Source organism: Cupressus sempervirens, chromosome 3 (genome assembly GCF_028749045.1).
Source record: "Cupressus sempervirens isolate cs-2001-9-10 chromosome 3, ASM2874904v1, whole genome shotgun sequence".
Lineage (NCBI taxonomy): Eukaryota > Viridiplantae > Streptophyta > Pinopsida > Cupressales > Cupressaceae > Cupressus > Cupressus sempervirens.
Window position 1 is genome coordinate 1,108,046,231 of NC_143120.1, and position 16,131 is coordinate 1,108,062,361.

General features: G+C 39.2%; 1 long non-coding RNA gene across 1 annotated transcript; it reads left to right on the top strand.

The window, feature by feature from the left end:
- Positions 1-12,254: 12,254 nt before the first annotated feature.
- Positions 12,255-14,648, top strand: LOC149570662 (uncharacterized). Its single transcript, XR_016361814.1, has 2 exons — positions 12,255-12,423; positions 14,128-14,648. It is a non-coding gene; the product is annotated as an uncharacterized LOC149570662 (long non-coding RNA).
- Positions 14,649-16,131: the final 1,483 nt, after the last annotated feature.

Here is a 16,131-nt window from a genome sequence, read left to right on the forward strand (position 1 = left end):
ATTGATTCGCCGGGCCCACTAATACATGGTGTCCTCCCGTTGGTCCGTCGGTCATTCAATCCTCAGCTGCATGAAATTTGTCCCACCAGGACATGCGGCGCACGGGCGCTATGTCGCCATGATAAAAATCCTGCAGCTTCACTAAGGCGACATGGCGCCTGCCGTCGATCGGCCCTGATCTTTCGGGGAGATCCTAAAGCTGGCTATGCTAGCTGTGCTGTCAGAAATTTTGGCCTGGTTAAACGTGGCGGTTCCTTACTGGCCCAGCGAAACACCACCAGGCAAACTTGCGACTTGGCCTCACAGGGGTGACCACGTATCAACCAGGCGCCATATCGCTATGGGAAAATCGAGGTTAAATTCCCATAGCGCCATAGTGCCCAACCGATGACATGTCCCTATCCGTGCGTGGTCCCTTCTGATTCGCTGCCGTGGCACCGTGCTTCGCCAACTGGGCAGATGAGGTACATAATGGGGCCCAATGTTTTGCTTGAAGTTCTCGCTATTTTTCTTCTCTGGCCCGCCAACCTTTACCCGACCGCCGCAACATTTTTTTGACAACGTGACCTGCCCACTGACGTGAGCATCTCCGAAGGGCGCTATGTCGCCATGGGGATTTTTTGGTCGACGTGCGATAGCGCCATAGTGCCTGCGGCGCCAGAAAACTTTCCCGACCCGCCCTCCGTTGTAGCCCGCTCGCCGGGTCCACCAGACACGTGTCAATTGGGCGCGATGTCGCTGATATAATCCTTGTGCAATTCTGCCATAGAGAGATAGCGCCCTTCGCTGATCCCAGTTGATCTGACAGCCAGAAACTTGCGGGTCGTAAGAATATATTATAAGGTTTAGAACGTTGGTAATTCTAATATCTCCACGAGTATTTGAATATGGGCATATCGAAGGCGGGAAGGGCGATATAAAATGTGAATTTTGGCGGGAAGTGGAAATACAACATTTCTGGCGACTCACAGGAGGCATGAGCCTACTCAATGCATAAGACTAGTGCCTGCAGAAAATCCATTGGGCTATGGAGTCAAGAAATGGGTCTGAAAGGTACGAATCCTGAGAACTGCAAGAAACCCTAACCCTTAAAGAGGAAATCAAAAAATTAAAACCTTTAAGGTTCTAGCTCTGCTTTAACGATTGGAAACAACAACAAAAAAAATAGAACCTCCTCAGCAGCCTGAGACATGTCAAAACCTTGGAAAACAGCGACTCAAGACGAGAGCCATGTGCACGTTCACTTATTGCAAAACAAAAACAAACAGGAAGCAACTAGATTAACTATGTACATGGACTCACAACCCTTCAAAAATAGGGCTTCAAATAGATCCCATTGACTGGAATGGGCAGGGTTTCACCGTTAGGTCTGCTCAGTTGGAATGCATTTGTCTGTTTGCAACTAGAAATCAGATAAGGGCTGCTCCATAGTGCATCAAATTTGGAATGTCTTCCTAATTTTTCTCTGTTTGAGTCCCATTTGAGGACTAGATCCCCCTCTCTGAAGATTCTGGTCCTTGTCTTCTTATCAAAATTCTTCTTCATCTATTGTTGATGAATCTCTAGAGTTTTCATGGCTTTGTTTCTCTTTTCCTCCAACTCAAATAGTTCTGCCATTCTTACTAACATGGCATCATCTTCGACTAGTTCCAGCTGATGAGCTAACTCCAAGGATGGGAACTCCAATGAGATTGGGATTCTAGCTTCCCTACCATATACTAGCGCAAAAGGTGAATTCCCAATAGATCTCTTGGGTGTTATCCTATTAGCCCACAGAGCAGTCCTTAATTTCTTGTGCTAGGCCCTCTGATTGTCTTCTATTGTCCTCTTCATAATTCTGATCAGATTCTTGTTGGAGGATTCAGCCAAACCATTACCCTGAGGATAGTAGTTCGATGATGTGCTCAGGTAGATATTGTGATTCATGGCCCATGCACAAATCTGGGTTCCAACAAAAGACTTGGCATTATCTGAGATGATAGTAGAAGGAGAACCAAATCTAGATACAATTCCATCAAGGAATTCAACAACTGATGGCTCTGTGGCATCCTTCAAGGCAACTGCCTCTGTCCACCTAGTGAAATAATCAGTAGTAGCCAAGATCCATTTATGACCTGCACTAGATGGAGGATTAATGGGGCCTATAAAATCCAACCCCCACTGGGTGAAGGGTTGATCCACCTGAATAGGATGGAGAGGAAGAGCTGCAAGTCTCTGTTTGCCTGAGAAAAAAGCACATTTCTCACATTTCCTCACATACTTGTAACAATCATGGAACAAAGATGACCAATAATATCCAGCCCTCAAGATCTTCATGGCGGTTGTTCTTGCAGAGAAGTGGCCACCATCAGGGCCATCATGAAGTTCTTTAATCATCCTCTCAACCTGATCCTCTTCAATGCATCTCAACAGGGTCCCATTAAAATCCTTTCTGAATAGGATGCCATCAATTACAACATAAGGGATGGACTGCAGTCTATATTGTCTTCTTTTAGCTCTGTCCAATCCTTGAGGGTATCCATTCCCTGATAAAAAATTCTTCATGTCATTTATCCAGCTCCTTGGACCATCAGCATTTCTTTCCTCCTGCTGCTCTGCTATTACCATGGCAACTTCTTCATCTGAATTTTGATCTGATAACATTTCTTTACATAATCCTCTTCCCCTTACCAATTTAGTAATCTGAATATCAACATCATATTCCATTACCCTAGTGATCCATCCAGCCCTCTTTTCACTGATGTCCTTGCTCAAAAGGAAATCCTTTACACTAGCATGGGGCACCAACAAATGGATCCTATTATGGGATAAGAGGTGTCTGAACTTCTTCAAGGCTCTAATGACTGCAAGGGCTTGCTTCTCAACAAAGCTATACTTATCCTCGTATTCCTTGAGCCCTTCACTAAAGAAGGCTATGGGCTGCTCCTCATTCTTGTCATTTGTTTGAGTCAGGACAGCAGAAATACTTGACTCACCACCTAAAGTGTAGAGGATGAAATCTTTCTCAAAATTTGGGTTCATGAGGGTAGGGGCCGATGCTGTGGCTGCCTTGATCTTTTCAAAACTCTCCTTCCCCTCCTTGGTCCACGAGAAGACCATATCTTTCTTGAGCATGGCTATAAGGGGTTTCACCATGGTAGCAAGATTAGGAATAAACCTTCTTACAAAATTTATCCTACCAAGGAAACTTTGCAGCCCTTTCTTGTGTTTAGGGAGAGGAAAGGCAAGTATTTCTTTTGTTCTTTCTGGATCAATGGTTAATCCATCTTTAGATACAATGTGTCCCAATAGTTTCCCTTGGTTTGCAGCAAAGACACATTTGGCTGGGTTGAGAGAAACCCCAAACTCTCTACATCTTAGAAATACCTGTCTCAAATGATCAAGATGATCTTCCACATTCTTGGAATACACAGTTATATCATCAAGGTATACTAAGACAAACTTGTCAATTAATCTTTTGAAAGCTACCTCCATTGTCTTTTGGAATGTGGCACCTACATTTGTTAATCCAAATGGCATTTTGCAATAAGCATAGGTGCCCCATTTAGTAGTAAATGTTGTCTTGTATCTATTAGACTCTTTAACCAGCACTTGGTTATAACCAGAAAACCCATCAAGAAAAGAGAATCTCCTTGACCCACTGACCTTGGACAGAATTTGCTCCATAGAAGGAAGAGGATGGTGATCCTTAAGGGAAGCCTGATTGAGATCCCTAAAGTCCACACACAATCTGATTTCTCCATTCTTCTTCCTCACAGGGACAAGGTTAGCTACCCATGATGAGTGTTTGATAGGAAAAATTATGTTAGCCTCAATCAGTTTGGATAGTTCTTTCCTCATTAAAGTTTCAATCTTGGGATTCACTGGCCTCTATTTTTGCCTTACTGGTTTGACCCTATCAACCAAATCTATAGTATGCTGAAACAAACTAGGGTCAAACCCTTTTAAATCATCATATGTCCAAGCAAATACATCACTAAACTCTTGACATAGATGACTTAAATTTTCTTGCTCAGCTTCAGAACATACCTTCCCCATGTTAAGAGATTTTCCATCAGCAATAGTAACTGGGACATGGTCATCCTTTTCTACATCTAGATGCATTCCTTTATCCCTTGACTGATCATCAGGATTGAAGACACTTTCCAAGGTGATGAGACCCTTGGGCAGCTTGTTGGAACTAAGATGAATGATTTGATCACCATATTGATCTTGTAGTCTTGACTGATTTCTCTCTGAAAATTTTGCTTCATTCTGCAAGAAGCTCACAATTTTCTCATCAGACTCAAACACTTGCCAATGAGTATTATTATCAGGAACAACAGGCCTTACCACTACCTTTACTTGTTGTTTCTTTTCTTCCTCGAGATTCCTTGGCACATCATAAGATGCACCCACTACTGCAGGTCTATCAGCATATTTATTTTCTTTCCTAGGAATGCTTTGAATATTGAATGCTTGGAAACCCTCAAGCAAATCCCAGACTCTGTGTTTATAAGACTTAAGCAGGCCATTTTTGGTAATATTCTGATTTCTCACTTGGTTCACTACCAACTCGCTGTCCCCATATACTTTCAAGGCTTGAATTCCCCTCTTTTGGGCAAGTAGGAGACCTTGGATCAAGGATTCATACTCGGCCACATTATTGGTACAACTGAATTGGAACCTAAAAGAGAAGTAGTATCTTATTTGTGCAGGAGAGATCAACATAACACCAGCCCCTGATCCATTTCTGTTCCTTGAGCCATCAAAGTACATACTCCATACTCCATTTATGTCGTCATTAGTCCTAACAAGGTTAGGAACTTGAACCTCTTTCTCTATTATGCAATATGTACTAAGGCCGGTCTCAAGGGTTTTCGACATAGGCTCAAACTGACATGTATTTGCCCACTCATCTAAGAAGAAATCAGGAATCTCTGCTATGGAAGTGACAGGCTCATTTACTATGTTATTTTCGTCCACCTCTAGGATAGGGCAATTCATATTGATGAAGTTGGGAGTGTAGGGTTCAGTGTGGTGAAGGGCTTGAGGTTCTGCTCTTATTGAAGCATTGGCCCCATATCTGGTCTTAAATGACATGTAAGACCAATCAGCAGATATGAATCCACCAATTTGAGCAGTGAAGTCTCTTGAAAGACAGATGGCAAAATAGGGCTTAACCTCAGCAACAGATATGTCTTGAATCATAGTACAACCAGGGCATGCATGTAGGGCCATTTCCACACTTCTAAGGATGCCTATGGTTTTGACAGTATTCCCATCTAGTTGTAACACATCCTTAACAATGGGCTCATATTTCATCCCTAAAGCATCAGCAACACACCTAGGCATTAGTGAGCTACTAGCCCCCAAATCTATCATGCAATTATGGACTAATTTGCCCCCTATAATCAGAGAAACATAAAATGGAGGAGGTCTAACCTTTTTATTTGCCTCCACATCTCCTACTGGTTGTACTAAACTAGTGGCACTCTCCATGGTAGATGATTGATACTTGGGTTCAATCCTCTCCAATTCTTGCTGCAGCATCTTCCTCTGCATTGGTATGGTAGCAACAACATCCCACATGGAAATGTTTACATTGATCTTCTTCATTTTCTCTACCACACTCAATGGTGCGCTAGGAATTTTGGTAGAAACTTTGGGGGCTGCACTTATAAGAGGTTGAGATGGGGCAACTAAAGGATCACTTGCATCCTCATTTCTTGGACCTTGCTTTTGCTGTTGTGAAGTGTTTGTCTACTCATTTTTTGTTTGTGTATAAGGTGTAGGACTTGAGGTTGAGGCCTGATTGGGAGAAGGGGGGGCAGCATGTTCCATAGCTCTCTTCTTGCTTCTTGTGTTATGAGCAACAGAATCCTGGTTTACATTACAATGCTCCTCCATCTGGTGATTCATAAAAGAGCAATCACCCTGCCTCTGAACATATGAGGCCTCCTTGGGATGATCTTCCTTGCGTGACTGCTTTACTGTGGACTCCTGGACAGTTAGGGCCAAATAAGATTCTTCTTTCTGACATAGGCAGTAGGTATAAGAATAGTTACATGAGGGACAAAAATCTTGGTCTTGGGCCAAGTTATTTTGAGGGACTAAAGCTCTGTTCTGATTTGAGCTTGAAGCAGCAGCATGACTATTTTGCCTATTCTGATCAAAAAAGCTATTCCACTGATTAGGAGGCCTACCACCACTTGGAGCCTGATATTGCAATTGGGGAGGCCTGCCACCTTGGGCCTGCTGCCTTTCTAAGGCCACCACCTTGTTACTCATCTTTTGTATTAGAGAAAAACTATCCTCTAATCTCTTCCCTTGGTCCTTCAACTCCCTCCCCTGCTCTTGCAATTTTTTATCCAGGGTCTTCTCTTTTTTGTCTGTGCTCAACACTAGACCTTGGAGTATTTCCTTGAGTTCATCTATTCCGTTTGAGGATGTGGAAGCTTGGGGAACTGGAGTGAGGGCTTGTGACGTAGGAGTTGTAGGAAGAGGGGCTATCGCTGGTTGATGGTTGGGAACATCAGGAAAGAAAGGCATAGGAGGCCTTGGAGCCAACTTTCCACCTTCTATTAGGATATTCTCAGCTTTTATAGCTGTCTCATAAGCATTAGGTAATGTATCTCCTCCCATAGTTTGGATTGTAGTGGCAATATCACTGTTAAAAGCTCTAAGGTAATGCAAGAAGGCATTACCAGGGGTAGGTTTCACTATAGTAGGTATTCTATCCCATGTCTTTTGGAATCTGTAATTAAAATCAGTCATACATTCATGGGGGGCTCTTTTTATCATAGTCAGTTGTTCTAATAGTGACAAATGGTCACTCTTATCCTCAAAATGTTTGCATAATCCTGCTCCTAGTCCATCCCAATCAATTATGGAACCATGAGCTAAGCCTCTATACCACTGTAATGCTTTTCCTTTTAAAGATGAGGCTAGAAGTCTGACAGCAACATCATCTTCTGTAATACCATGAATATTACAGACATTTGCTACTTCTTGGATATGCTCTAGGGGGGAAATAGAAGTTTCACCAGTAAAATCAGGTATGTTTTTTAGTGCAGCTCCTGGTATATCATGTCTTTGGGCTAACAATAGAGGACTTCCACCATTAAAGGTGGCAAAAGCATGAACTCTTGGTTGTGCCATATACGCAAGTGTTCTATTGATGAGTGCTGATGGCAGTCTAGGCTGAGTTTGGACAGTAGGAGGAGTAGAGACAGATCTTACAGGTATATTAACTGTTATTCCACCTCTAACTGGTGATAATGAAGCTCTAGCCCTCCTTCTTCTAGGACTTGAAAGTGAGAGTTCTTGATATTGAAAATTACCTCTAGAAGACGCCCTTGTTTTAGCCCTGGGCATGAATTTCTACAACTTTGGCCTGAAACCAGATTTGTTGATGTTCAGAGTCGCCAAGTACTTGATGAATCAGCCTCTTGAAGGCTTGAATACTGAAGCCAGCACTACTTCTTCAGCATTAATCTCAAAAACTCTTTCTTCTTTTGACACCACTAGACATGAAATCTTCTGGTATGAGTCCTACCGGGCGTGCCAAAAACTGTTGTCACTTAGCTTTGCACCCTTGTCCAAGGCCTATGCGCGAGGACAACCTAGTGAAATGTGGAAACAACCTCCAAGTTGTGGGACTTGAACTACGAGGTTGAGTCTCCGAAGAAGGCCGACTTCCTCTTACTGTCAGGGCGCACCTGTCTATTCTCAGAAGGGAAAGGGAGAAAGAGAGCGTTAAAGCAAATCTACCTAGTCTAATCTAAGATGGTGATGCACCAAAACAGAGTGTTCAGACTCATTCCTGCCCATATATACACTACAAAACTAGGGTAACATACAAAAGTCATACACATCCAGACTTATATCGATCAATAATCACATACAGATCAGAGGACCAACTGAATGACACCAGGAAAAGGGGATTTCACTTGTAAATTATCCAATAGGCCAAAGATAGATACAGTATGCAGATCACTGATCTCAACAATACACCAATGGGAGGCAAAATGATGCTCATGCACACTGATGGCTGAAAGAGATGATACAGGGTATTACATGGCTTAGAGGCAAAGAGATTTTACACTGCAAGTCTGCAAGCAGTAGCAGAGAAAATCAGGAAGAGTCGACCCCCAAGAATAGATCACAAAATTGCCTTTATAGCTCAGGCATAACTGAAGATTTCTACATTACATTCACTTCTCACCTACTGGCATTAACTCCATACTGAAAATCCAATCGGAGGTCTGATTGAATCCTGACTTGCATACCAAGAAATCTCATATCCTTCTGAGAAGGAGCCTGGAGGAGACAGAACGACACCACAACATTCCCTGACAGGGTAGATGAGCCGACTAAATGGGTGGAGTGTCCTTATATCTTGCATTTATTCCTGGCAGGTCAGAAATGATCGCGAAGATCAGATCGCAAGATAACGTCGATCATCTCTGCTTCCTGGTTCATGAATCGACCTAGCCTATCAGTCAACCAGGTTTCTTATATGTCGACTAGGCCACATGGGCCAATCGTATCTCTTTGTTTTGCCACTTGGAGAGTCTTTCCGCGGTTGACCGCCTTCATCGAACTGACCGCACCACCCTTACCATCAAACCGCTGGCCGTTAGCTAACCGCCACGTCAAAAATTGGACCCGCGAGGACACGTGCCCTCCGAGCGCTAACTCGCCATTGTAAAATCTGCGCAGTTCCTCTATGGCGAGATAGCGCCGACCCTGGATCTCTGCAGATCTGATGGTGGAGAACCCACCCCTTAATGCGCTGGTCGTAACAAGAAATTTGGCACCTCGACATATCTGTGTTCTGACTCGGCACACGTGGTTGTTTCTAATTCGCCGTGGACCCTCATTCCTGCGACTGGGCCCATCCGAATCGGTGCCACCTCAATGATGCATCCGGCGAGACCTGACCCCACCGACACGCGTCAATTGGGCGCGATGTCGCCATGGTAAAAATCTTGCAGCTTCACTAAGGCGACATGGCACCTACCGTTGATCTTTTCTCATCTGACGGTCATAGATCTGACTTCTCGCAACCTTCCTTTTCTCGTGATTCGTCGGGCCCGCGGGCACGTGGCATCTGTCTGTTGGTTTGTCGGTCATCCAACCCTAACTGCTTCTGGCGGCATGAAATGCAACCCCGCCAAGACACGTGGCGTGCGGACGCTATGTCGCTAAAGCTAAAGTCCGAGCAGTTCTCGATGGCGAGATAGCGCCAGCCGTAGATCTGTCTTCATCCGACGATCACGAAGACTCGTCGTGCTCTGTGCTGTCTTTACCTCGGGCCCATCGTATCTGGTGACACCTCAGCATCCGCACCGCACCTAAATGACACGTGGTAAATGGGTGCTATGTCGCCATGATAAAAAAGTCACAGCTTCACCATGGCGAGATGGCGCCTACCGCCGATCTCTTCTAATCTGACGATCACAGAACTTGACCTCCCGTAACCCTCCATTTCTATTGATTCGCCAGGCCCGCTAATACATGGCGTCCTCCCGTTGGTCCGTCGGTCATTCAATCCTCGACTGCATGAAATTGGTCCCACCAGGACACGCGGCGCACGGGCGCTATGTCGCCATGATAAAAATCTTGCAGCTTCACTAAGGCGACATGGCGCCTGCCGTCGATCGGCCCTGATCTGTCGGGGAGATCCTAAAGCCGGCTGTGCTAGCTGTGCTGTCAGAAATTCTGGCCTGGTTACACGTGGTGGTTTATTACTGGCCCAGTGAAACACCACCAGGCAAACTTGCGACTTGGCCTCACAGGGGTGACCACGTGTCGACCAGGCGCCATATCGCTATGGGAAAATTGGGGTTAAATTCCCATAGCGCCCAACCAATGACATGTCCCTATCCGTGCGTGGTCCCCTCTAATTTTTTGTCGTGGCACCGGGCTCCGCCAACTGGGCAGATGAGGTACATAATGGGGCCCAATGTTTTGCCTGAAGTTCTTGCTATTTATCTTCTTTGGCCCGCCAACCTTTACCTGACTGCCGCAACAATTTTTCGGCAACGTGACCTGCCCGCTGACGTGAGCATCTCCAGAGGGCGCTATGTCGCCATGGGGATTTTTCGGTCAGCGTGCGATAGCACCATAGCGCCGAAAAACTTTCTCGACCTGCCCTCCGTTGTAGCTCGCTCGCCGGGTCCACCAGACACGTGTCAATTGGGCGCGATGTCACTGATATAATCCTCGCGCAATTCTGCCATAGAGAGATAGCGCCCTTCGCTGATCCTGGTTGATCTGACGGCTAGAAACTCGCGGGTCATAAGAATATATTATAAGGTTTAAAACATTGGTAATTCTAATATCTCCATAGGTATTTGAATATGGGCATATCGAAGGCAGGAAGGGCGATATAAAATGCGAATTTTGGCGGGAAGTGGAAATACAACAAAAACATAAAATTGATTTGATTTGAGTCTAAGTGCATGCCTGTCTATTGACTTGAAAGAATTTGAAGTGATATATTTTTTTATTTTTTTGGTATGAGCATGAACAACCTATAAGAACATTAGACAAATTATAAATAATAATTAAATATTGTTAGCTTAGTTTGAAATCTTTTTACAAGAAATTTCCTCTTTTGTTTTCAAGGACAAGTCTCCTACACATCCATATCGATTTTCTATATGTCTAAATTAAATCAAATGACACTTTCATCCTTTAATATAATTAAAAATCACATCTTGTCTTCCAAGATCAGCACTTGGATGAGGTTTGGATCATAACACAAGCGACTTTGATGGAATAAAGATTCCACAATCTTTCACTCTTGGCATGAAGAGATTTCAACTTAAGACTTGTAGTCCTATATCTAATAAATAAATAATTATATGAATTTAATATAAAATCCTTTAAAAAAAATTTGCAAGCCTTCATAATAGAAAGAATTCAATACATGTGGCAATTGAAATAGAAGAATTGACTTTTAGATAAAATTCTCAACCATCTATTTCCTTGCAACACTTTAGAGCAAGCTTCCTTTGTTACGATAGTTAAATGTATAGAACTAAAAGAAAATGGCATTCACTGCTGATTTTTAAAGAATGTTTTCTTTGAGATAGTTGATTTACAAGGTTTAAGTGTCTTTTGTACATGTGTTCCTCTTAGTGGTTCTTTAATTTATCACCATGCTTCTTACTCTTATTTTTCTTTAAGCCAATAAGCTTCTTACAATGACAACAAACTTAGTTGTAAACATTTACCTTTTTTGAATAAATTTGACTGTCATTATCATGTCTTAAGAAGTAAGTTGCCATTTAGCTTGGTCTTCTATTAGTTACCTTTTTGCTAAATGTTTATCCTTTAAACTTTGCATTATTAAAGAGTAAGGTGTTAATAGATAATAATGGTAGGAGTGTAATTGAAATATATATTTAAATAGAAGAAGAGTCACCTTGAGTATAGAAGAATAGTCACTTCTCTTTAAAACTGTAGTGAAAAATGAAGCATTTTACATTCAAAATTTAAGAAATAGAATAACTCTTAATTAAAAATTAGTTTGATTTATTTTGAATTTAGATCTTTCCATTATTAATTTTTTGCTATTGATTAAAAAAAGATAAAAAGATTGATTGTAACAATTTTAAATTAATATTAAATTATTATATATATAACATAAAGTATTGAACATTTGAAATTTGAAAAATAGAATTTCAATAAAAAATAATATGAAATATTTAGGTTCAACTAATTTTTAATTACGCCAAGAGGCATTCTATACAGCCACAGCACGGCAGTTACAATGTCAATAAAAAAGAAAATGCCAGTTGTGGGCTGTGGAGTAAGGCAGCAAGACCGCCTGTCAGCGGCAGTTACTGCCGCCCCTGACATGCATGTCAGAGGTGGCAGTAACTGCCGCTGACAAGCAGTCTTGCAGCCACATAAGACAACGCCACATGGGGTGGCGAGGGTGATGGCCTGTCACCCCATTTTATTTTATTTTTTAATATTTTTTTTTCAACGAAACAGATAACGTGGCGGGTTAATGTATTTTTTTTATAATATTTTTTTTTTTGAAAAAAACAGATAACGACATGTAGACACACTTGTTTTTTAAATTTCGTTGTGTAATATTGTCTTATTGGCATTTTTTAGTAATTAATTTGAATTTTGTAGAGGAGTGGAGGAGTGGAGATGTGGAATTTGAAGAGTTCCTTTAGTGGAAATTGAATAGTTTTTTCGTGGGAGATGAAGAGTTTTTTCTCTGATTATAAAACACTCATATCCTCTCATTTTTGCTCTTCATTCGTAGAAGAACATATTTGCAGAAGATAGGGTTTGAGTAAAGCTTTCATTGCTCTTGAGAGGTAGAGCAAACTTTTTTGGGAAGAAGAAAGGGAGATACATCATTTAGAAAAGCATTTTACATTTGAAGATCAACAAGGAGATCCAAAAAGCAAAGTAAGCTTTTTGTTAAAAAAAAATTCCCTATTAAGTTTTATTTTGCATTTTGATTATTATCTCCATTTAGAATAGTAGTTACACTATTTACATTTAGTTGTAATTTATTTGTTATATGACATTCTTAATTTTTACATTGTTCTATACAAAATTACAGTTGCATGTTTCATGCATTATTGTTTTTCATATTTTTCAATGTATTTTTTAGATTAATCTTGTATTTATTTTCCATAATATTTCATATGGATGGCAATGCCGCCATATCAATATATTTTATTTTTAAAAAAAGTGATTATAAATTTAATGATTACTATTTTCATTTGCAAAAGTAGTTTGATTTATAATAGTTTTTTATTAAGATTAGTATATTAATATTCTGAATTAGATTACTATTTTGCTTAAAATAGTTTTGTACTTTACATTTAGATTATAATTAATCATAACATATTAATATTTGAAAAGTGGATGTCAATGCCGCCATTTTTCAAATATTTTATTAAAATGCCAGTTTATTTATTTTTAAATATAAAAACTTAATTTTATAATTTTAATTTTGTTACTTGAAAATTAAAGTAGCCATATATTTTATTTTAATTTACGCTTATTTTTAAATAATAAATATTAACTTTTAGGCATCAATCTTTAAAGAATGGAAGGCAATGCCGCCATTTTTTAAATATTATAATAGTAAGCAATTTATTATAATGTTAACTATATCTCAACATATTTCTAATGTTTTCATTAAGAGTAGTATATTGATTTAGAGTATCATTCTAAATTAGATTACTATTTCAATTATAACAGTTTTGTAATTTACATTTAGATTAAAATTAATCTTTACATATTAACATTTGAAAAGTGGATGGCAATGCCGCCATTTTCCAAATATTTTATTAAAATACCAATTTATTTATTTTTAAATAAGAAAAACGAGACTTATACTTTTAATTTTGTTGCATAACCATATATTTATTTTAATTTATGTTTCTTTTTTATATGCAATTTTAAAAGAACAAATATTAAATTTTAGGCATTAATCTTTATACTGACACATTAGAATGTAAATCACTGATATTATTTTTATACTAGCTATGGTGAGACCTAGGTTAAATTTTGAATCAGAGGAGGCAAGAAGAGAATACCAAAGGCAATATCAAAGAGAATATCGCAGAGAATACTGTAGACGTCAACAACAACAACAACAACAACAAACAAAAAATGAAAGAGAACAACAAAGAATAACATTAAATCAAAGAAACGAGCAAAGTTATGGTAGAAGAAGGTCTGAAGTGTCAGTTGCACAACTAGAGAATGATCATCACTTGGGTCCTCAAATTAAGGTTATAATATTAATTCTAATCATAAAGACATTGTCCAATTGAAATAAATCATAATGTTTTTGCTTCATGACTTTCAACCAATACATTGCTACTCAATATTTCAAATCTATGTTTGTCTATTCTTCAGTATCCATGAATGGTCATAATATTACCATGTTTCAATACTTAAAGTTTCATTACAAATTTTAGTACAATTTGGTTTTTATATTCATTTTCTCCATACTTGATTGTACTAAGTGACCTGTTCTATTTTTTCAAAACCATTATTCATTTAAAATTTATATACCTCTCATTAAGTATACATTTGTTCTTCTTTTTTTATTCGTGATGATGCTATCTAAATTGTTTTCCATCATTTTTTCAGGCATGGAAGCCTCTAATACACAATCAAGCATTGTCGACACTAGCCCAACTTCTTCTGTACAGTCAAATGATTTTTTTGAGACAGAGTTTCAGAAGTGTGCACGCATAATTAAACAGTGTTGTACAACTATGGTAGAAGCACTTCAGAATGCAGCTTTATCTATTGATCATGTACAAGAGATAGAGATAATGGAGATGGAAGATGTTGCCAAATATGTACGCAACACATCTACAAAAGTAGATGTGTTTCCATCCATGATGAAAGAGGTCTATGATGATCATATTACAAACAAAGGTCGTAATACAATTTTAATATCTGAAGAATATGTGATGTACTTACATCATTATGGAGAGCTATACACATGGTCCATATGATGATTTCACATTTTTCAAATCTTCACTTATTACTTTATCCAGATAATTGTACTAGGAGATATTATTCTCCTTCCATCTATGTATCGAAATAATAAATAAACGATTTAACTTTTTATCTCAAATTCTTCTCAACTATACTTCCAAATATTTGAAATGCTTTTTGTTGACCTTTGTTTTTGTATTATTAAAGATTTTACATGAGATATATCATTAATATGTTGATCATTAAATTATGTATAAAATTGATGTGTTATTTCTAACTATTAACCCACTCTAAAGCATAATATTCATTTTATACTCATTTTAAGTGTAATCATTACCTCAATAATGTTTAGTACTCCTTCATTGTACACTATTCATGCTAAGCATAATTAACATTAATTAATTGTATATTTATAAATGTAACTAATAAAGTTATAAAACTACATAAGGAACATTTTAATCCTTATATTGTTCTATTATGCTAATAGGCATGTGTAAGGAGAACGAGCTACCCTCCTAAATGTAATTCTAAACATAACAATAACCGTAACTTTGACCGTGGTCCTACTTCTACCCTAACTCTAATCCTAACCATAATTCTAATGCTTTGTCTACCCCTAACTCAAACTATAACCCTAACTCAGATTCTAACCATAAACCTAATCCTAACCCTAACCCCTACCCTAACCTTTTATGTACCCTTATCTCTAACCCTAATTGTAATGCTAAACTTAACCTTGACCCTATCTCTAACCCTAACCCTAACCCTAACCCCAATCCTAACCCTAACCTTAACCCTAACTCTAATCCTAACACTAACACTAACCCTACCCCTACCCCTAACTCTAACTCTAAATATAACTCTACCATAATTATAATATAACCCTAACCCTAACCCTAACTTTAATGCTGTCTGAAACCCTAACCCTAACCCTAACCCTAACCTTAATTCTAAACTTAACCTTGACTCAAACTCGTATCTTAACCTTAACCCTGATGTAACTCTATACATATCCCTAACTCAATATGTAAAACTAACACTAACCATAACCCTAAATCTAATCCTTTCTCTACCCCTTTCTCTAACTCCAACCATAATCATAACCATAACCGAAACCCTACCGTACCCCAAACTCTAACCGCGAATCTAACTCTACCATAATTGTACTTTAATATTAGCCCTAGCCCTAACCCTAAATCTATCCTTAAAGTTGACTCAAAACTCTAACGTTAACCCTAACTCTAACATTAACCCTAATCATAATATTTAATCTTTTTGAAACTCTAACCCTAACCCTAACCCTGACTGTAACCCTCCCCCTACCTCTAATTGTTGCCCTAAATCTAACTCTACCATAATTGGACTTTAACTCTAACCCTAGCAATTATTTTAACCCTAATCATAATATTAAATGTCTTTGTAACTCCAACCCTAACCCTAACCCTAACTATAAGCCTACCTCTACCTCTAATTGTGGTCCTAAATCTAACTCTACCATAATTGGACTTTAACTCTACCCCTAAAAATTATTTTAACCCTAAAGCTAACTCTAACCCTAACCCTTTCTATACACCTATCTCCAACCCTGACCCTAACTCTAATTCCAACCCTAACACTAACACTGATCCTAATCCTTAACCCAATCAT